At 32.3% G+C, this 15,422-nt stretch overlaps 1 protein-coding gene across 1 annotated transcript in view; it reads left to right on the top strand.

Annotated features, from left to right (window-relative positions):
• The first annotated feature begins 565 nt into the window (after positions 1 to 565).
• LOC142229863 (uncharacterized) overlaps positions 566 to 15,422 on the top strand; it is a 362,803-nt gene continuing 347,946 nt past the window's right edge. The window contains exon 1 of the mRNA XM_075300443.1: positions 566 to 819. The gene's annotated coding sequence lies outside the window, so the exon portion shown is untranslated. The remainder of the gene's footprint in view (positions 820 to 15,422) is intronic.

Raw genomic sequence — 15,422 nt, 5'->3', positions numbered from 1 at the left:
AAAGCCAAACAACTGAAATCCTATTTCCGTTGTTTTACTTCCATAGGTGTTGCGAGAGTATTTAAACACGTACATCGATAGGAGAGAAAGAGAGAATTTCCATTGTGGACTCTAGATGTGAGGCGCATGTCCTGGAAGTTCATTCAATAAAATTCACATTGCAAATCGTAAAGAAAAGCTAAAAGCGGGATGTAGACAATAACAAAAAACAAGGACTAACATACGGTGAAATTATTCTCTGTTGACATTCCAACGAGAGAGAGACCAGTGAGAGAGAATGAGTTAAAAATTATGGATGTGTGTTTATGTGCCTATGGATGGTACGTGTGGCACGACAGCTGAGTATAGCATACAAGTGTTAGTCATGCCATATAGACCACCAACAAACACAAACACTTCCATACACTCCACACATCCAACATCCAACCAAACCAACTCTTAGCTACCGAAGGCCAAAATGGAAAAGAAACACCAAAATAGCGGCTACTACATACAAAATATTCATATATATTACCATGTTGTGGAAGGACTTTGAGTTAGTTGCCATTTAAACGCGATAAACGTCTGGTCGATCTTGGATTGGACAGCATTAACGAAAGCATATTGTATAAAAATTCAATTTATCTCAAAATGAGCAAGGTTATTGCAAAACCTTAGATATGAAGTTTCAATAAAATGTATCTCTCTTTCCGTATTAAAGTTAATCGAAAATGTTCTTATAAAAATAAACCGAAATCAAGCAAAATGTGAATTCTTTAACAGTGCTTAAATTGTAACTCCTGACAAAAGGCATTTGTCTAAATGAAATTTCTATTTATGGTAATTTTTTTTTTTTTGAAAATGAAACAGCAACAAATGTGCGCTTATCTGTTTGTGGATTTCATTTCGTTTTTTTAGAAAGTGTTAGGTGTGAGAAAAATATTACATTGGTGGCGTAATTTAGAAGCAATAACAAAGTAGGCAAAGAAGTAAAGCGAATATAATAATAAAACTTGTTATAAAACAAGAAAGTTTCGCCAATTAATATAAATCATACGCCACATGTCCCAGTGCACAAAAACCACTTTAATTGCAGCATAAAGAATTTTCTTAGTAATAAAAAGAAAAAGTCAACAAAAAATTGTTAAGTGTCATCAAAAATTTATTCTCTTTGAAATTGGCTAAGTTGGTGTCATAAAAAACAAGAATTAAAAAAACTAGTGATAATTAAAATTAGTAAGAAAGTTACGGCCTCATATATGTCGACGGTTAAATGGAAATAACAAAAATTTGGATTCATCATGCACCTTCCCATATAAATAAAAGTTTATTATTTGAATGTGTACTGTGAAGAATTTTTTTCACTTATTGTTAAGGTTGGAGTCAAGTTCGAGTTTTGCAAGTGGAAACCAAAACTAAATGTGAATAATAATTATAATAATATAATAACTGCCTTTCTTTGCAAAACCTGTTTGATATAGGAGGGATGAATTTAATAAGTTGTTATACTCTAAAATAATATAGTGAAAAACATTAGAAGTAAACATTTTTGAGATATTCGCCTGTTAAACAAAAATTTATGTCCTTTTCCTTAAAATCCTTGGAAACCCCTTCAAAAGAAAAGCAAAGCCAAAAGCGTTTGTAGCTAGTGATTTAATGTTTGTTATAGTTTTTATAATTGTTATAAAATAGAAAAAAAAACAATAATTTAATTTGAATTTTGCTATTTTTGAAATATGTTTTCGTTTATATGAGAATACATTGATTAAAAAATATATATATTTTGAAATTTTTGACCGGAAAATTCATTGAAAATTTAAAAAGTAAAAACTTCCTTTCTTTGCAAACATTGTATACGTTTGACTCATACTCGACAATTAAAAATGAAGTGACTTGTCCCTTGAAGTAGTAGGACCAAAATCAATTTTCTTGAAATACCAATAAGCCATATTTTCAAGAAGCTTCTTTAGTGATATGTTAACTTTTAAACCGTAATATGGACATATCTGTCATCTTGCCTATATATTCCTTATGCCAGTTAGGAACTTAACTGAAGAAAATTTTCAATTTAAAGTTAACCGGAGAGAAGACATTTACAATTTCTTTTCTGTTAACTGGCAGTTAAAGCCTAACCGACCCATATGAAAATGGCCGTAAAGGCTTTCGAAAGAAATAGGGGAACATAGGGGCATATATACCGCTCTGTAAGTAGAATTGTTGTTCAGTTGATATTGGTAGTGATGTTTGCATTAAGACAAAAAATAACTTCAGTTATTATTATTGGATTGAAACAGTTTATAAGTGAAAATAAAAATTGGATAAACTAAAAAGTTTTCAAAATATATTAACACAAAAAAAATAAGGAAAATTTTTTAAGTTGTTAAAAAATTGTCTATGTAACCTCGGATTATAATGATTGGACTACAAAATGTAACCTAAAAAATAAAATAAAATAAAATAAAATAAAATAAGCAAAGACTCAACAGGCTAGTATTTTAATTTGTTGAAATAATTTTCTAAAATATATGGCTATGGAAAACAAACATGTGAACTAATTTTAATGTATTTTATAAGAAATTGAGAATAAATACAAGCAAATTAGTAATATCCTTAACAAACCTTACTGAAATATTATACCAAGACTTACGAAAATTTTCGTGACTCACGCGTGAGTCGTGAGTCACGCTCATGGCAACGGCGTGAGTGTGCGTGAGAGTGATTTACAAACCAAAATGTCGTGCGTGAGCGTGAGTAAAGATTTACGCTTTCGAAAATAATCCCCCCCACCAACATAAAACGCTTAAGAGTTAAATTAATTTCCAATTTTAGTGGCACCTGGGATGTTAAGAGTGTAATAATGCTCTCGATTTTAATAATGCTCATGTTTTCAGACACATCGCTAAGGTAAATTACTCCAAAAATTGTTCGTGAGTCACGGTATTTTTCGTGAGTAACGATAGACACATGGTGTCTTTGGCAATAATGCTCAGGGTGGGTCACTGAGTCGATATAACCATGTCCGTCCGTCCGTCCGTCTGTCTGTCTGTGAACACATCTTTGTGATCAAAGTCTAGGTCGCAATTTAAGTCCAATCGCCTTCAAATTTGGCACATGTTCCTAATTTGGGTCAGAATAGAACCCTATTGATTTTGGAAGAAATCGGTTCAGATTTAGATATAGCTCCCATATATATCTTTCGCCCAATATGCACTAATATGGATCCAGCAGCAAGAGTTTTATACCGATTTGCTTGAAATTTTGTACACACATAACACTTAGTCGTATAGTCAAGTGTGCAAAATTTGATTGAAATCGGTTCAGATTTAGATATAGCTTCCATATATATCTTTCGCCCGATATGCACTAATATGGACCCAGCAGCCAGAGCTTTATACCGATTTGCTTGAAATTTTGTACAAACATAACACTTAGTCGTATAGTCAAGTGTGCAAAATTTGATTGAAATCGGTTCAGATTTAGATATAGCTCCCATATATATCTTTCGCCCGATATGGACTTATATGGCCCCAGAAGCCAGATTTTTAGCCGAATTTGGTTGAAATTTTGCACTAGAAGTATAATTAGTAGTATAGTCAAGTGTGCAAAATTTGATTGAAATCGGTTCAAATTTAGATATAGCTCCCATATATATCTTTCGCCCGATATGGACTAATATGGTCCTAAGAGCCAGAGTTTTGGCCCAATTTGGTTGAAATTTTCCACAGGGAGTATATTTAGCATTATAGCTATGCATGCCAAGTTTGGTTGAAATCGGTTCAGATTTAGTTATAGCTTCCATATATATCTTTCGCCCGATATGCACTTATATGGACCCAGAAGACAGAGTTTTATCCCGATTAGCTTGAAATTTTGCACAAGGAGTACAATTGGTAGTATAGTCATGTGTGCCAAATTTGATTGAAATCGGTTCAGATTTAGATATAGCTTCCATATATATTTTACGCCTGATATGGACTTATATGGCCCCCGAAGCCAGAGTTTTGGCCTAATTTGGTTGAAATTTTGCACTAGGAGTACAATTAGTAATATAGTCATGTGTGCCAAATTTGGTTGAAATCGGTTCAGATTTAGATATAGCTCAAATATATATGTTTTTATGATTTCGACAAAAATGGTCAAAATACCAACAATTTTCTTGTAAAATCGCCACTGCTTAGTCGAAAAGTTGTAAAAATGACTCTAATTTTCCTAAACTTCTAATACATATATATCGAGCGATAAATCATAAATAAACTTTTGCAAAGTTTCCTTAAAATTGCTTCAGATTTAAATGTTTCCCATATTTTTTACTAACATTGTGTTCCACCCTAGTGCATTAGCAGACTTAAATTTTGAGTCTATAGATTTCTATCAAATTCTGTCCAGATCGAGTGATATTTAAATGTATGTATTTGGAATAAACCTTTATATATAGCCCCCAACACATTTGACGGATATGATATGGTATCGAAAATTTAGATCTACAAAGTGGTGCAGGGTATAATATAGTCGGCCCCGCCCGACTTTAGTCTTTCTTTACTTGTTTTTAAACTGTATTAGATCTAATTTAACCTAACATTCAAAATGACCCCTTGAAGTTTTCAGTTTGGCGAAGCAACCCAGAATACTTACTGCGTTATTTGCATACTTTAAGGCGGTATTCGAAACATCAAGGTATGAGAAGGAAAGTAGCTTATAAATATAATATTGTTCGCGAAACCACGTTCATATGTTAAGCCACCAATAATATCCATAATCTGATGGGGCTTTGTATCAAAATCTATCACATTACATCAGAATTAAATTAAAAAAGTGGCACAATATCCCAGCAAAAAAAAAATGGGAAGTTCTTCCAGAGGCACAACTTTAAAAGCACTTCCAAAGATGTTCTTTATTTTAACTTTACTGGAAGTTAATTTGGGTCAATTTTTTATAACTCGTTTTTTCATAATTTTAATGAGAAATTTAAATATTTTTTTGGTTTCAAATAGGTTGTTAAAAACAGATTACAAATTAATAAAATGATACAAATTATTTAAATTTGATGTCAAACGCTCCAGACAAGCGTACGAATGTATTAAAAATCATTAAAAAAAATTTAATTTATTTATTTGTCAAAATATCACATATTTTCTTAATTCACATCCAAAACACTAAATTCGCATCACACCTTAAGATGTGATGCAAATTCAGTGCAACGGCTACTGAAATGATGGACATCCGTCCTATGATAAGCCCATGTTAAATTCATCGCTTCTGCGCCAATTTTGCACCACATCCGGATCCGAAAAGCCGACTAGACAAGGTCGTGGATTCCTGCTTCGACCGAACACCAAAAAGTTTTTCAGCGGTGGATTATCCCACCTCAGTAATGCTGGTGAGATTTCTGAGGGTTTCAAAGCTTCTCTAAGTGGTTTCACTGCAATGTGGAACGGCGTTCGGACTCGGCTATAAAAAGGAGGTCCCTTATCAACATGGAACATGGAATCGGGCAGCACTCACTGATAAGAGAGAAGTTCACCAATGTGGTATCACAATGGACGGAATAGCCTAAGAGAGCCTGATACATCGGGCTGCCACCTAACCTAACCTAACCTAACCTATCATTTGTGACAAACTTGAGAACTCTTTTGCCCACAACAAGTCTACACCCAATTCAGGAGGTTTGGTATAAGAAATAGTTAATTTTGTAAATATAAAAAATTTTCACTCAATCACGAATTGATCACGAATATTATACACAAAAAATAATTCTAATCCTCCAAACAAGAATTTTAGTCAAACAATCATTGTTTACAGAATATATCAGAAATAAAAATATAGTTGATAAACAAATTACACTGAAAAAAAAAAAACGCATGCCCGGTTCCAAAGATTTTGTCTTTACTTTAACAATTTTGGTATTGATTCCGAGTCAAAGAAGCGGAGAATACAAGTAAGGATACTTTTAAGACACAATTCTCTTTTATGTTTGGGTTTTGTGTACTTGCTTCTAGGAAGCAAATTTTAATTATTCGTTTTTTCAGTTTTTTTTTTTCTTTATATACTATCACATTCTTTAAAAAAGAGTTAACTACAACTTTATTTTCCAAATTCAGACTCGACTTCCAGTAAAAATTATGCTATGTTTCAAGTAAAAACGTCTTTAATATAAAGTGTTGAAACACATGTCCTATTTTTGAACAATTTTTTGCTTTAGTCATACAAAAAGATAACAAATTTTAAGACAATTTCATTAATTTTAATAAAGAATTTTTCTGAATTATTAAAGTCAAGTTGACCTTAGCCAAAAAGTTTTTTCTTTCCTGTTATGATATCCATTTTTAAGTCAAATCACTTAATTATAAAGACAATACGACTTCATTGAAAAGTTTAACGACTTTTGGACAAGGAAAAAATGTTTATAATAGAAAAATGCGTCTTCTATGCAAAACAAAATTTGCGTTCGTATTTTAAGGATGTTTTAGATGTTTACCACTTTTTGAGATATAGTCATTTTATGAAATTTAGTGAAAATACTTCTTCAAAATAGGCGCAGAAGCGATGAACTTGACATTAGAGGTGTGCACGTAAATAATAGTTTACTCGTGCTCGCGCTCACTCACGACAGAAAAATCATACTCACGCACGACTTTTTTTGGTAGGACTCACGCACACTCACGAAAAGAAAATTTGTACTCACGCACACTCACGAAAAATATCGTGACTCACGAATAATTTTATGATTAATTTACCTTCGAAGTGCCTTAAAACATAAGCATTATTAAAATCGAGAGTGTTATTAAACTCTTAACATCCCAGGTGTCACTAAAATTGTAAATTTAAATTTAACTCTTAATTTAACTCTTAAGCGTTTTATGTTGGTGAGCAGGAATATTTTCGTGAGTGTAATTCGTTACTCACGCACACTCACGAAGATATTATTTTCGTGACTCACGCTCACGCACGACATTTTGGTTTGTTAATCACGCTCATGCACACTCACGCTGTTGTCATGAGCGTGACTCACGCACGAATCACGAACATTTTCGTGAGTCACGACAATTTCGTGTCACGTGCACACCTCTACTTGACATAGGACGGACAGCCACCATTTCAACAGCTGTTGTATAACATCCTAATTCCATATTTTGGATGTGACTTTAAAAATTTTGCTATATAAATAATTTTTATGATTTTTTGGACAAATTTCTATTAATTTGTACTATTTTATTAATTCGTACTCTATTTTTAACCAAGTCGAAATAAAAAAGGGAAAATTACCCATTAAAAATTGAAAAAAAAGCGAGTTATAAAACACGTTATCAAAAGAACTTCCCGTGTAGTTATAATAATGAATACTTTGGAAGGACATTTTTGGAAATGCTTTTAAATGTATGCCTTTGAATTTTTTTTTTGGCTGTGTAAATGCTTTTAAATGTATGCCTTTGATTTTTTTTGGCTGTGTAGCTATAAATAATTGTATGTGTATTGAAGTCTTAAATTTCATAAACGTCATAAAATCACTTTTTTCTATTTATTTGTTCTTTATATTTTAAGAATGTGAACTATTGGTCCATTTAATGTTTTTTGTTTATAGGTCGATAAAAGTTTAAAGAAAATCTCCATAAAAGATTTGAAATGGAGATAAAACATTTCAAAGTACAAAAGTTAACCCTTTCACTACCGATGTCCACTTTGATGGATATTCGAAAAAGACACCAAATTCTTTTTATCCACTTAGTTTCGATTTATATCTCTATGTTATTTTAAAGTAGAGGCTTTAATCTAAATAAGCTATAAATATTTTCCATATTGGTGAGGTCTAAAATACATTTTTGTAAACTTCTTTAGAAATAAACGGAAAATACGAAAATTTGAGACAATTTTTCTACTGTATGTTTCTAGTAAATGGACATTCATACGAAAACTATAGCTGACACTTTTTCGTTTTTTTTTGGATTTTTGCTCACACTTTGATATTATAGGCCAAATAGCGCTTATTTTCGTAAGGACATTTGGTTACAATTCTAGAATCAAGTTTTCAGAACAAGCTCTTGAAGTAATTGAGGTAGGTTTTCAAAATGACAATTTTTGTTCTACATATTGTTAGTTAGTACAAGTAAAAACAGAAGAAAAATTAAAGTTTTTAACATTAGGTTTATTTCGGTAGTGAAAGGGTTAAATGAACAAAAAGTTAACTTCTTTTAACCACAATCAAAAATAAATTGTATGCAAATTGTCTATAATAAAATATTTGCAAGTACCCCCAATTGAATGAGCATAAAATTTAAACTATTTTTTGTGTTACTAAAAACTCATAACAAGATATAATGGAAAATCTACACTCAAAAAATTCATTTCTTTTCTAGCTTACGAATTTTGTTCGTGCTGTTAAAGTAGTTTTATCGGGACAAGTAGTATCGTGGATAGAAATTTATTTACATTTAACGAGAAACCTTTACCACGAAAATAAAACTTCGTGGGTTTCAAAGCAAATAATTATTTTGTTATGAGTGGCCACGAAAAGTAGAAAAAACAGCACTTTGTTTAACACATATAATTAAGCTAAAAAATATATTTCACAGTACACTGCTTATTAATTTACGTTGCAGACTTCAAGAAGGAAAACAACTAAACTTTAATATGGATAAAGAAAAAAACATAGTAATTTTAAACTATGAATATTTGATGATGTCAGTGAATGTTATCAAACGCAGTAATAGTTGAAAACTAAACACACCACTTGATTGATAGAACTTAAGGCCACATTTTCTGTTAAACATTTTAACATTCTGATTTTTAAAAAAATATATATTATATACTCGTATAAGACACACATAATTAAAAAAAAGTAACACAATTGTCAAATCAAACAAATTGAAGATTCAACAAATAAATATGAATATTTAAATAATTACAATAAAATATTAAATAATAATCTGGCTTCATATGTGAGTTCACAAGGCCACGTGTTAAACTTTCCACATTGTGACAGACTCACAGGAATAAATCCCTTACAACAAAGCACAATATAATATAAATTCCAAAATATCCTTCGGTCGACGATTGTGTCACGTTATAAGTTTTCATCACAAATTACCACCTGGAGATTTGAGACCATAGGAGGATTGTGTCGTAAAAGCAAAAATAAAAAAAAACGAAACGGAAACGTAAACGAAAACAAGGTCCAACAAAAACCCTACCAAGCATTGTCGAATAAATTTGAACATTTCTTTGATTAAAATGAAAGTAAGACAACAACACTGCAAAAAAGAGAGTAAGATGGAAAATTCCAACGGGTCGAATGTTAAGCACCCTCCACCAAGCTTTGCTTCTTCGGTTCGAAATCAATACCAAAGACATTAATGTAAACCTTTGGAAACGGGCTAGTTTTTGTTCAGTGCACTCAGAACAACATTCCAAAAGAAGTAAGAAAAGTCTAAAGTCAGGCGGGGCCGACTATGTTATACCCTGAACTACTTTGTAGATCCACATTTTCGATACTATATTAAAATCGTCAAATAAGTTAATTGCTATATATAAAGGTTTATGTTCCCATATACATATATTTACATCTGACACGATCTGGACAAAACTTATTAGATTTATTTAAAATCTATAGACTTAAAATTTAAGTCGGTTAATGCCCTTTAATGGAATAAAATATTAGTAAACAAGTATATACTGCTGTAAGTTCGGCCAGGCCGAATCTTATGTACCCTCCACAATGGATTGCATAGAAACTTGTACTAAAGACTGTCATCCACAATCGAATTACTTGGGTTGCGGTAACACTTGCCGATGGTAAGGTATCTTAAAACTTCGGTAAAACAAGGGGGTAGTTCTCAATTGTAAGTTAGTCCACACGGGGTATATATTAAACAACAAAAAGGCCGATTAAATACGTAAATAATTCAGTTTGACAAAATTTTAATGGAAACAAAATTTTGACAAAACTTTCAATAGAAATAAAATTTTAAAAATTTTTAAAATTTTTTTAAAATTTTCTACAGCAATAAAATTTCACAAATTTTTCTATAGGAATAAAACTTTGACAAAATTTTCTACAGCAATAAAATTTTACAAAAATTTCTATAGAAATCAAATGTTGACAACATTTTCTATAGAAATAAAATTTTGACAAAATTTTCTATAGCAATAAAATTTAACAAATTTTTCTACAGCAATAAAATTTGACAAAAATTTCTATAGAAATTAAATTTTGACAAAATTTTCTATAGAAATAAAATTTTGACAAAATTTTCTACAGCAATAAAATTTGACAAAAATTTCTATAGAAATAAAATTTTGACAAAATTTTCTATAGAAAAAAAATTTTGACAAAATTTTCTATAGAAATAAAATCTTGACAAAATTTTGTAATAAAATTTTGACAAAATTTTTTATAGAAAAAAAATTTTGACAAAATTTTCTATACCAATAAAATTTTACAAAATTTTCTATAGAAATAAAATTTTGACAAAATTTTCTATAGAAATAATATTTTGAGAAAATTTTCTATAGTAATAAAATTTTGACAAATTTTCTACAGCAATAAAATTTGACAAACTTTTCTATAGAAATAAAATTTTGACAAAATTTTCAATAGAAATAAAATCTTGACAAAAATTTTGTATTGTAATAAAATTTTGACAAAATTTTTTATAGAAATAAAATTGTGTTAGCGGCCATATACTAGCGCAATGTACCAAATTTCACCACGTACCAAATTTCAACCGGGTGGGATGAATTGGCTCCTCCAATTGCTCCGCAGGTCAAATATGGGGACCGGTTTTTGCATGGTTGTTAGAGACCATATACTAGCAGCACGTACCATATTTCAACCGGATCGGGTGAATTTTGCTCTCCCTGGGGCTCCGGTGGTCACATCTGGGGATCGGTTTATATGGGGGCTACATATAATTATGGACCGATATGGATCAATTCCTGCATGGTTGTCAGAGCTATATATAATTATGGACCGATGTGGACCAATTTTTGTTCGTTACAGACCATATCCTTACACCATGTATCAAATTTCAGCCGGATCGGATGAAATTTGCTCCCCTTAGAGGCTCCGCAAGCCAAATCAGGGGATAGGTTTACATGGGGGCTCTATATGAATATGGACCGATGTGGACCAATTTTTGCATATTTGTTAAATACCATATACTAACACCATGTACCAAATTTCAGCCGGATCGGATGAAAGTTGCTTCTCTTAGAGGCTCCGCGCAAGCCAATCTGGGGATCGGTTTATATGGGGGCTATATATAATTATGGACCGATTTGGACCAATTTTTGCATGGTTGTGAGAGACCATTTACGGTTTATATGGGGGCTATACGTAAAAGTCCGATATGGCCCATTTGCAATCCGACCTACGCAATGACAACTACTTGTGCATAGTTTCAAGTCGATAGTTTGTTTCGTTCGGAAGTTAGCGTGATTTCAACAGACGGACGGACATGCTTAGATCGACTCAGAATGTCACCACGATCCAGAATATATATATTATAAACGGAATGACAAAGTTAATATAACCCCCCATCCTATGGTGGAGGGTATAAAAGTATGGGAAACATTTAAATCTGAAGCAATTTTTAGGCGCTTTGCAAAAGTATATTAATGATTTATCGGTCGATAGATATGTAGTAGAAGTATAGGAAAATTGGAGTAATTTTTACAAGTTTTAGACTTAGCAGTAGCGGTTTTACAAAGAAAATGTGAAGATTTTCGCCAATTTTGCCAAAGTCAGAAAACATATATATATAGTTATATCTAAATCTGAACCGATTTCGATCAACTTTAGCATGCACACATACAACGTTAATTCTACTCCCTGTGAAAAATTCCATTTAAATCGGATTACAAATTTGACCTCTGGGGTAATATGTAGGGATGGTCTGTATCAAACTCTTTTAGGTTTGCGACAGTCGCAAAGTTGTAAATGTCAGATACGCGCCGTAAATGCAGAAAAAGTAACAAAAGTCGTAAACTCAAAATACTTTAGTCGCATCAGCTAGGCAGCGAATTCGATGATATCCAAGATGATGGTATGTGCACACTCACCAATGGGAATTTCGATACCACCGAAGAAAATGGGCTTGCTCGTGAAAACTTTCTGCAGAAAGCGACTGACAGCGACTGCATTCCTTGTATCAGGGTGCAAAACTAAATAAAAAAAAAATTCATAATTTCTTCTATTCAAAATTGGGTTTTCTACAGTATAATATACGGTATAATATGACATGCTATGATACGCAAATGTATGTCGCAAAAGTCACGGTTTGTGACAGGCCAACCCTGGTCATATGAATGTAAATCGGACGAAAAATATATATATGGGAGCTATATCTAAATCTGAATCGATTTCAACCATAAGTGGCAGCATATCAGAGTAAAACACGGGCTTCTGGAGCCATACAAGTGTATATCGGGCGAAAGATATATAGGGAGCTATATAAAATCTGAACCGATTTCAACCAAATTCGACACACTTTACGACACTATAAATTGCACTCCTTGCGCAAAAATTAAAGCAAATCAAGCTTAAATTCTGGCTTCTGGGCCCATATTAGTATATGGCGGGCGAAAGATACATATGGGAGCTTTATCTAAAATTGAACCGATTTCTTCTTAAATTAATAGGGGTCTATTCTGACCCAAAACAAATACTTGTGCCAAATTTGAAGTCGATTGGACAAAAAAACAAACTAAAAAAAAAATTGCGACCTAGACTTTGATCACAAAAATGTGTTCACAGACAGACGGACGTGGCTAGATCGACTCAAGGGCCGGTCATGAGCAATATTGCCAAAGACACCATATGTCTGCCTCGTCTCCTTCTGGGTGTTGCAAACATATGCACTAACTTATAATACCCTGTTCCACAGTGTGGCGCTGGGTATACAAATTATAACTTATAGCATTTTGAAAGAATATTGCATAAGTTATTTTTCATAGGAAAAGTCCCCCAGAACTCCAATATGTTACTTCTTTTTAGAAGCGAATCAGAAAATGTTTGTCATCTCCGAAATGTCGAGGGCGTGCAGCTTATGACCACTCTGAACACTCACGAAGTCAAAGTGGAGACCAATTTACCGATTTCAGCATTCATTTAATGATTCCAGTAGACAAATAGATGAAACGAAGGACTAAGTAGCCTGAGATTTTGTGTGTGCCACAAACAGAGTAACCAAACAAACACATACCCATCTCTGGTAGAGGGCATTCAATTGTTCGAGCCTATATCAGTCACATACACACTCAACAGTATCATATTCACAGGGTCCTCGAACAAGTGTTAAATGTCCTTCGAGGCATAAATATTTGTTGGTTGACCAAGTGGAGATAGTCCTTGACAAATTAATTCCAGTGAATACAAAATCTTAACTACATATTTATTCATTGAATTGGCCAAAAGAATTCACAGTAGGTGTTCGTATACAGTCTCTCTGTAGGTGAGTGTGAATAAACTTGGTGTGTAATAATCCTGTTGCTAAGCGAACTTATACTACCTATAAACACGCACACCTAGACTCTCCCACCCAGCTACCAAAAGAATATTCTATACAAATAAAAAAAAAAAAAATAAATGTTTGTAGATATTCGCAATGTGTAAGGAATACAATCTTTTATCCATTCGTGCAAAAATGTCACTTTTCAAAAAAGAAAAGATAATTTTCTGTTTTCATAGATTAGACTAGCGAGATAGAAAGACAATTTATGAATGAGGTTTAACCTAGTTTTTCTTTGCTGTTTTGCTGACTTAGTTTATGAGTCAATCTAATAACTTTTAATGAGTTTTCTCTTCATTATATCATAGCATTTGAAACAACTAGGGGATATACAATAACATAAATTCAGGTGTCTAGTATTTTATATCCTTACAGCCTAAGGTGATGTGGAAGAGTACTATTGGGATATCCATAATTGATAAGAATTATTTTGTAATAAAAAGCGAATATTTACTTATTTTCGATAAACAAGAAAGGGTTTCTCTCATTATAATGAGTGAACAGTTCTAAAAAATTACAACAACGTTTGTTTAGCCACCCTACGGGAAATGGAACAATCCCAGGACTGGTGCAGGACTTATCTCAGGTATGTAAGCACTAGTCCCAGTTTTGATCAAAATATATGGAAGATACCGGTCACATTAAAATGGGTTTGTCATTGAGTGGGTAAATTTATACTTTAGGACACGACTTGGACTCACTCCAAAGGATACGTCCTGTCACAATTTTGTAGAATTACCCCATAAGAGATCGTTATGAACAAATCTTGGACATCCTCTTAAAACCTGTTTCATTTTGAGTATCTGAATCTCATCAGAAAGAAAAATTATTTTGAAATATATGAAACAATGTATTATTCTAATAATTGTATTTAAGTAAATGATTAGATCCAATACGATTATATCAAGAGAATAAAGAAATTAATAAATTGTATAAACATTGAAAACCTACCAGTAACGTACTAGTACCGTAGCAGGTCCGTCCGCGGCAAATTTACACCAATTTCCCGTAATGTAGAGAGATATGATTGGACCAAAATTGCTCAATATTTTTAAATCCACCAGAACTTCTCGCTCCCACACAGAATTGTGAACTTTCAACCAATGGATGGTGGGCCGTTTGTGATGCGTCGGAATATCGGTTTCCGACTATGTACACTGAGAATACAGATTGGTTGTGATAACCGAAATTATTGCCAACCTCATTTTTGCAATTGTAGCAACTATCTGTTGGCAGTTGTGTCACCCGACTAATTCGGTCGACTCAATCGAATTATGGGAGATGCGACTAAAACTCCATATAGAATTGGTTGTATCAACCTATGGAATTGTTCGTTACTCCCTTTTTCATTCGGTTGTATTACTCAACCTAATAGTACCCACAACCTAATTGACAATAATGTTTGTTTCGTAAAATATTTTATTTTATTTAAATATAGTTAATTACATATGTTAGATTGATAGAGAGTAAAACAAGTATACACGGCAGTAAGTTCGACCAGGCCGAATCTTATGTACCCTCCACCATGGGTTGCGTAGAAACTTCTACTAAAGACTGTCATCCACAATCGAATTACTTGGGTTGCAGTAACACTTGCAGATGGCAAGGTATCCTAAAAAATCCTTAACACCGTCCTCTAAATTGTAAGTTAGTCCATATGGGGGATATATTAAATAAAAAAGGCCGATTAAATACGTATATAATTCAGTTCGACACAATTGTCTATGGAAATAAAATGTTGACATAATTTTCTATAGAAATAAAATTTTCACAAATTTTTCTATAGAAATAAAATTTTGACAACATTTTCTATAGACATAAAATTTTGACAAAGTTATCTATAGGAATAAAATTATGATGAAATTTTCTATAGAAATAAAATTTTGACAAAATTTTCTATAGAAATAAAATTTTGACAAAATTGTCTACAGAAATAAAATT

This window comes from Haematobia irritans, chromosome 3, assembly GCF_050003625.1.
Source record: "Haematobia irritans isolate KBUSLIRL chromosome 3, ASM5000362v1, whole genome shotgun sequence".
Taxonomy (NCBI): domain Eukaryota; kingdom Metazoa; phylum Arthropoda; class Insecta; order Diptera; family Muscidae; genus Haematobia; species Haematobia irritans.
Note: the sequence above shows the minus strand (reverse complement) of the source record. Positions and strands in the feature narration are given on the sequence as shown.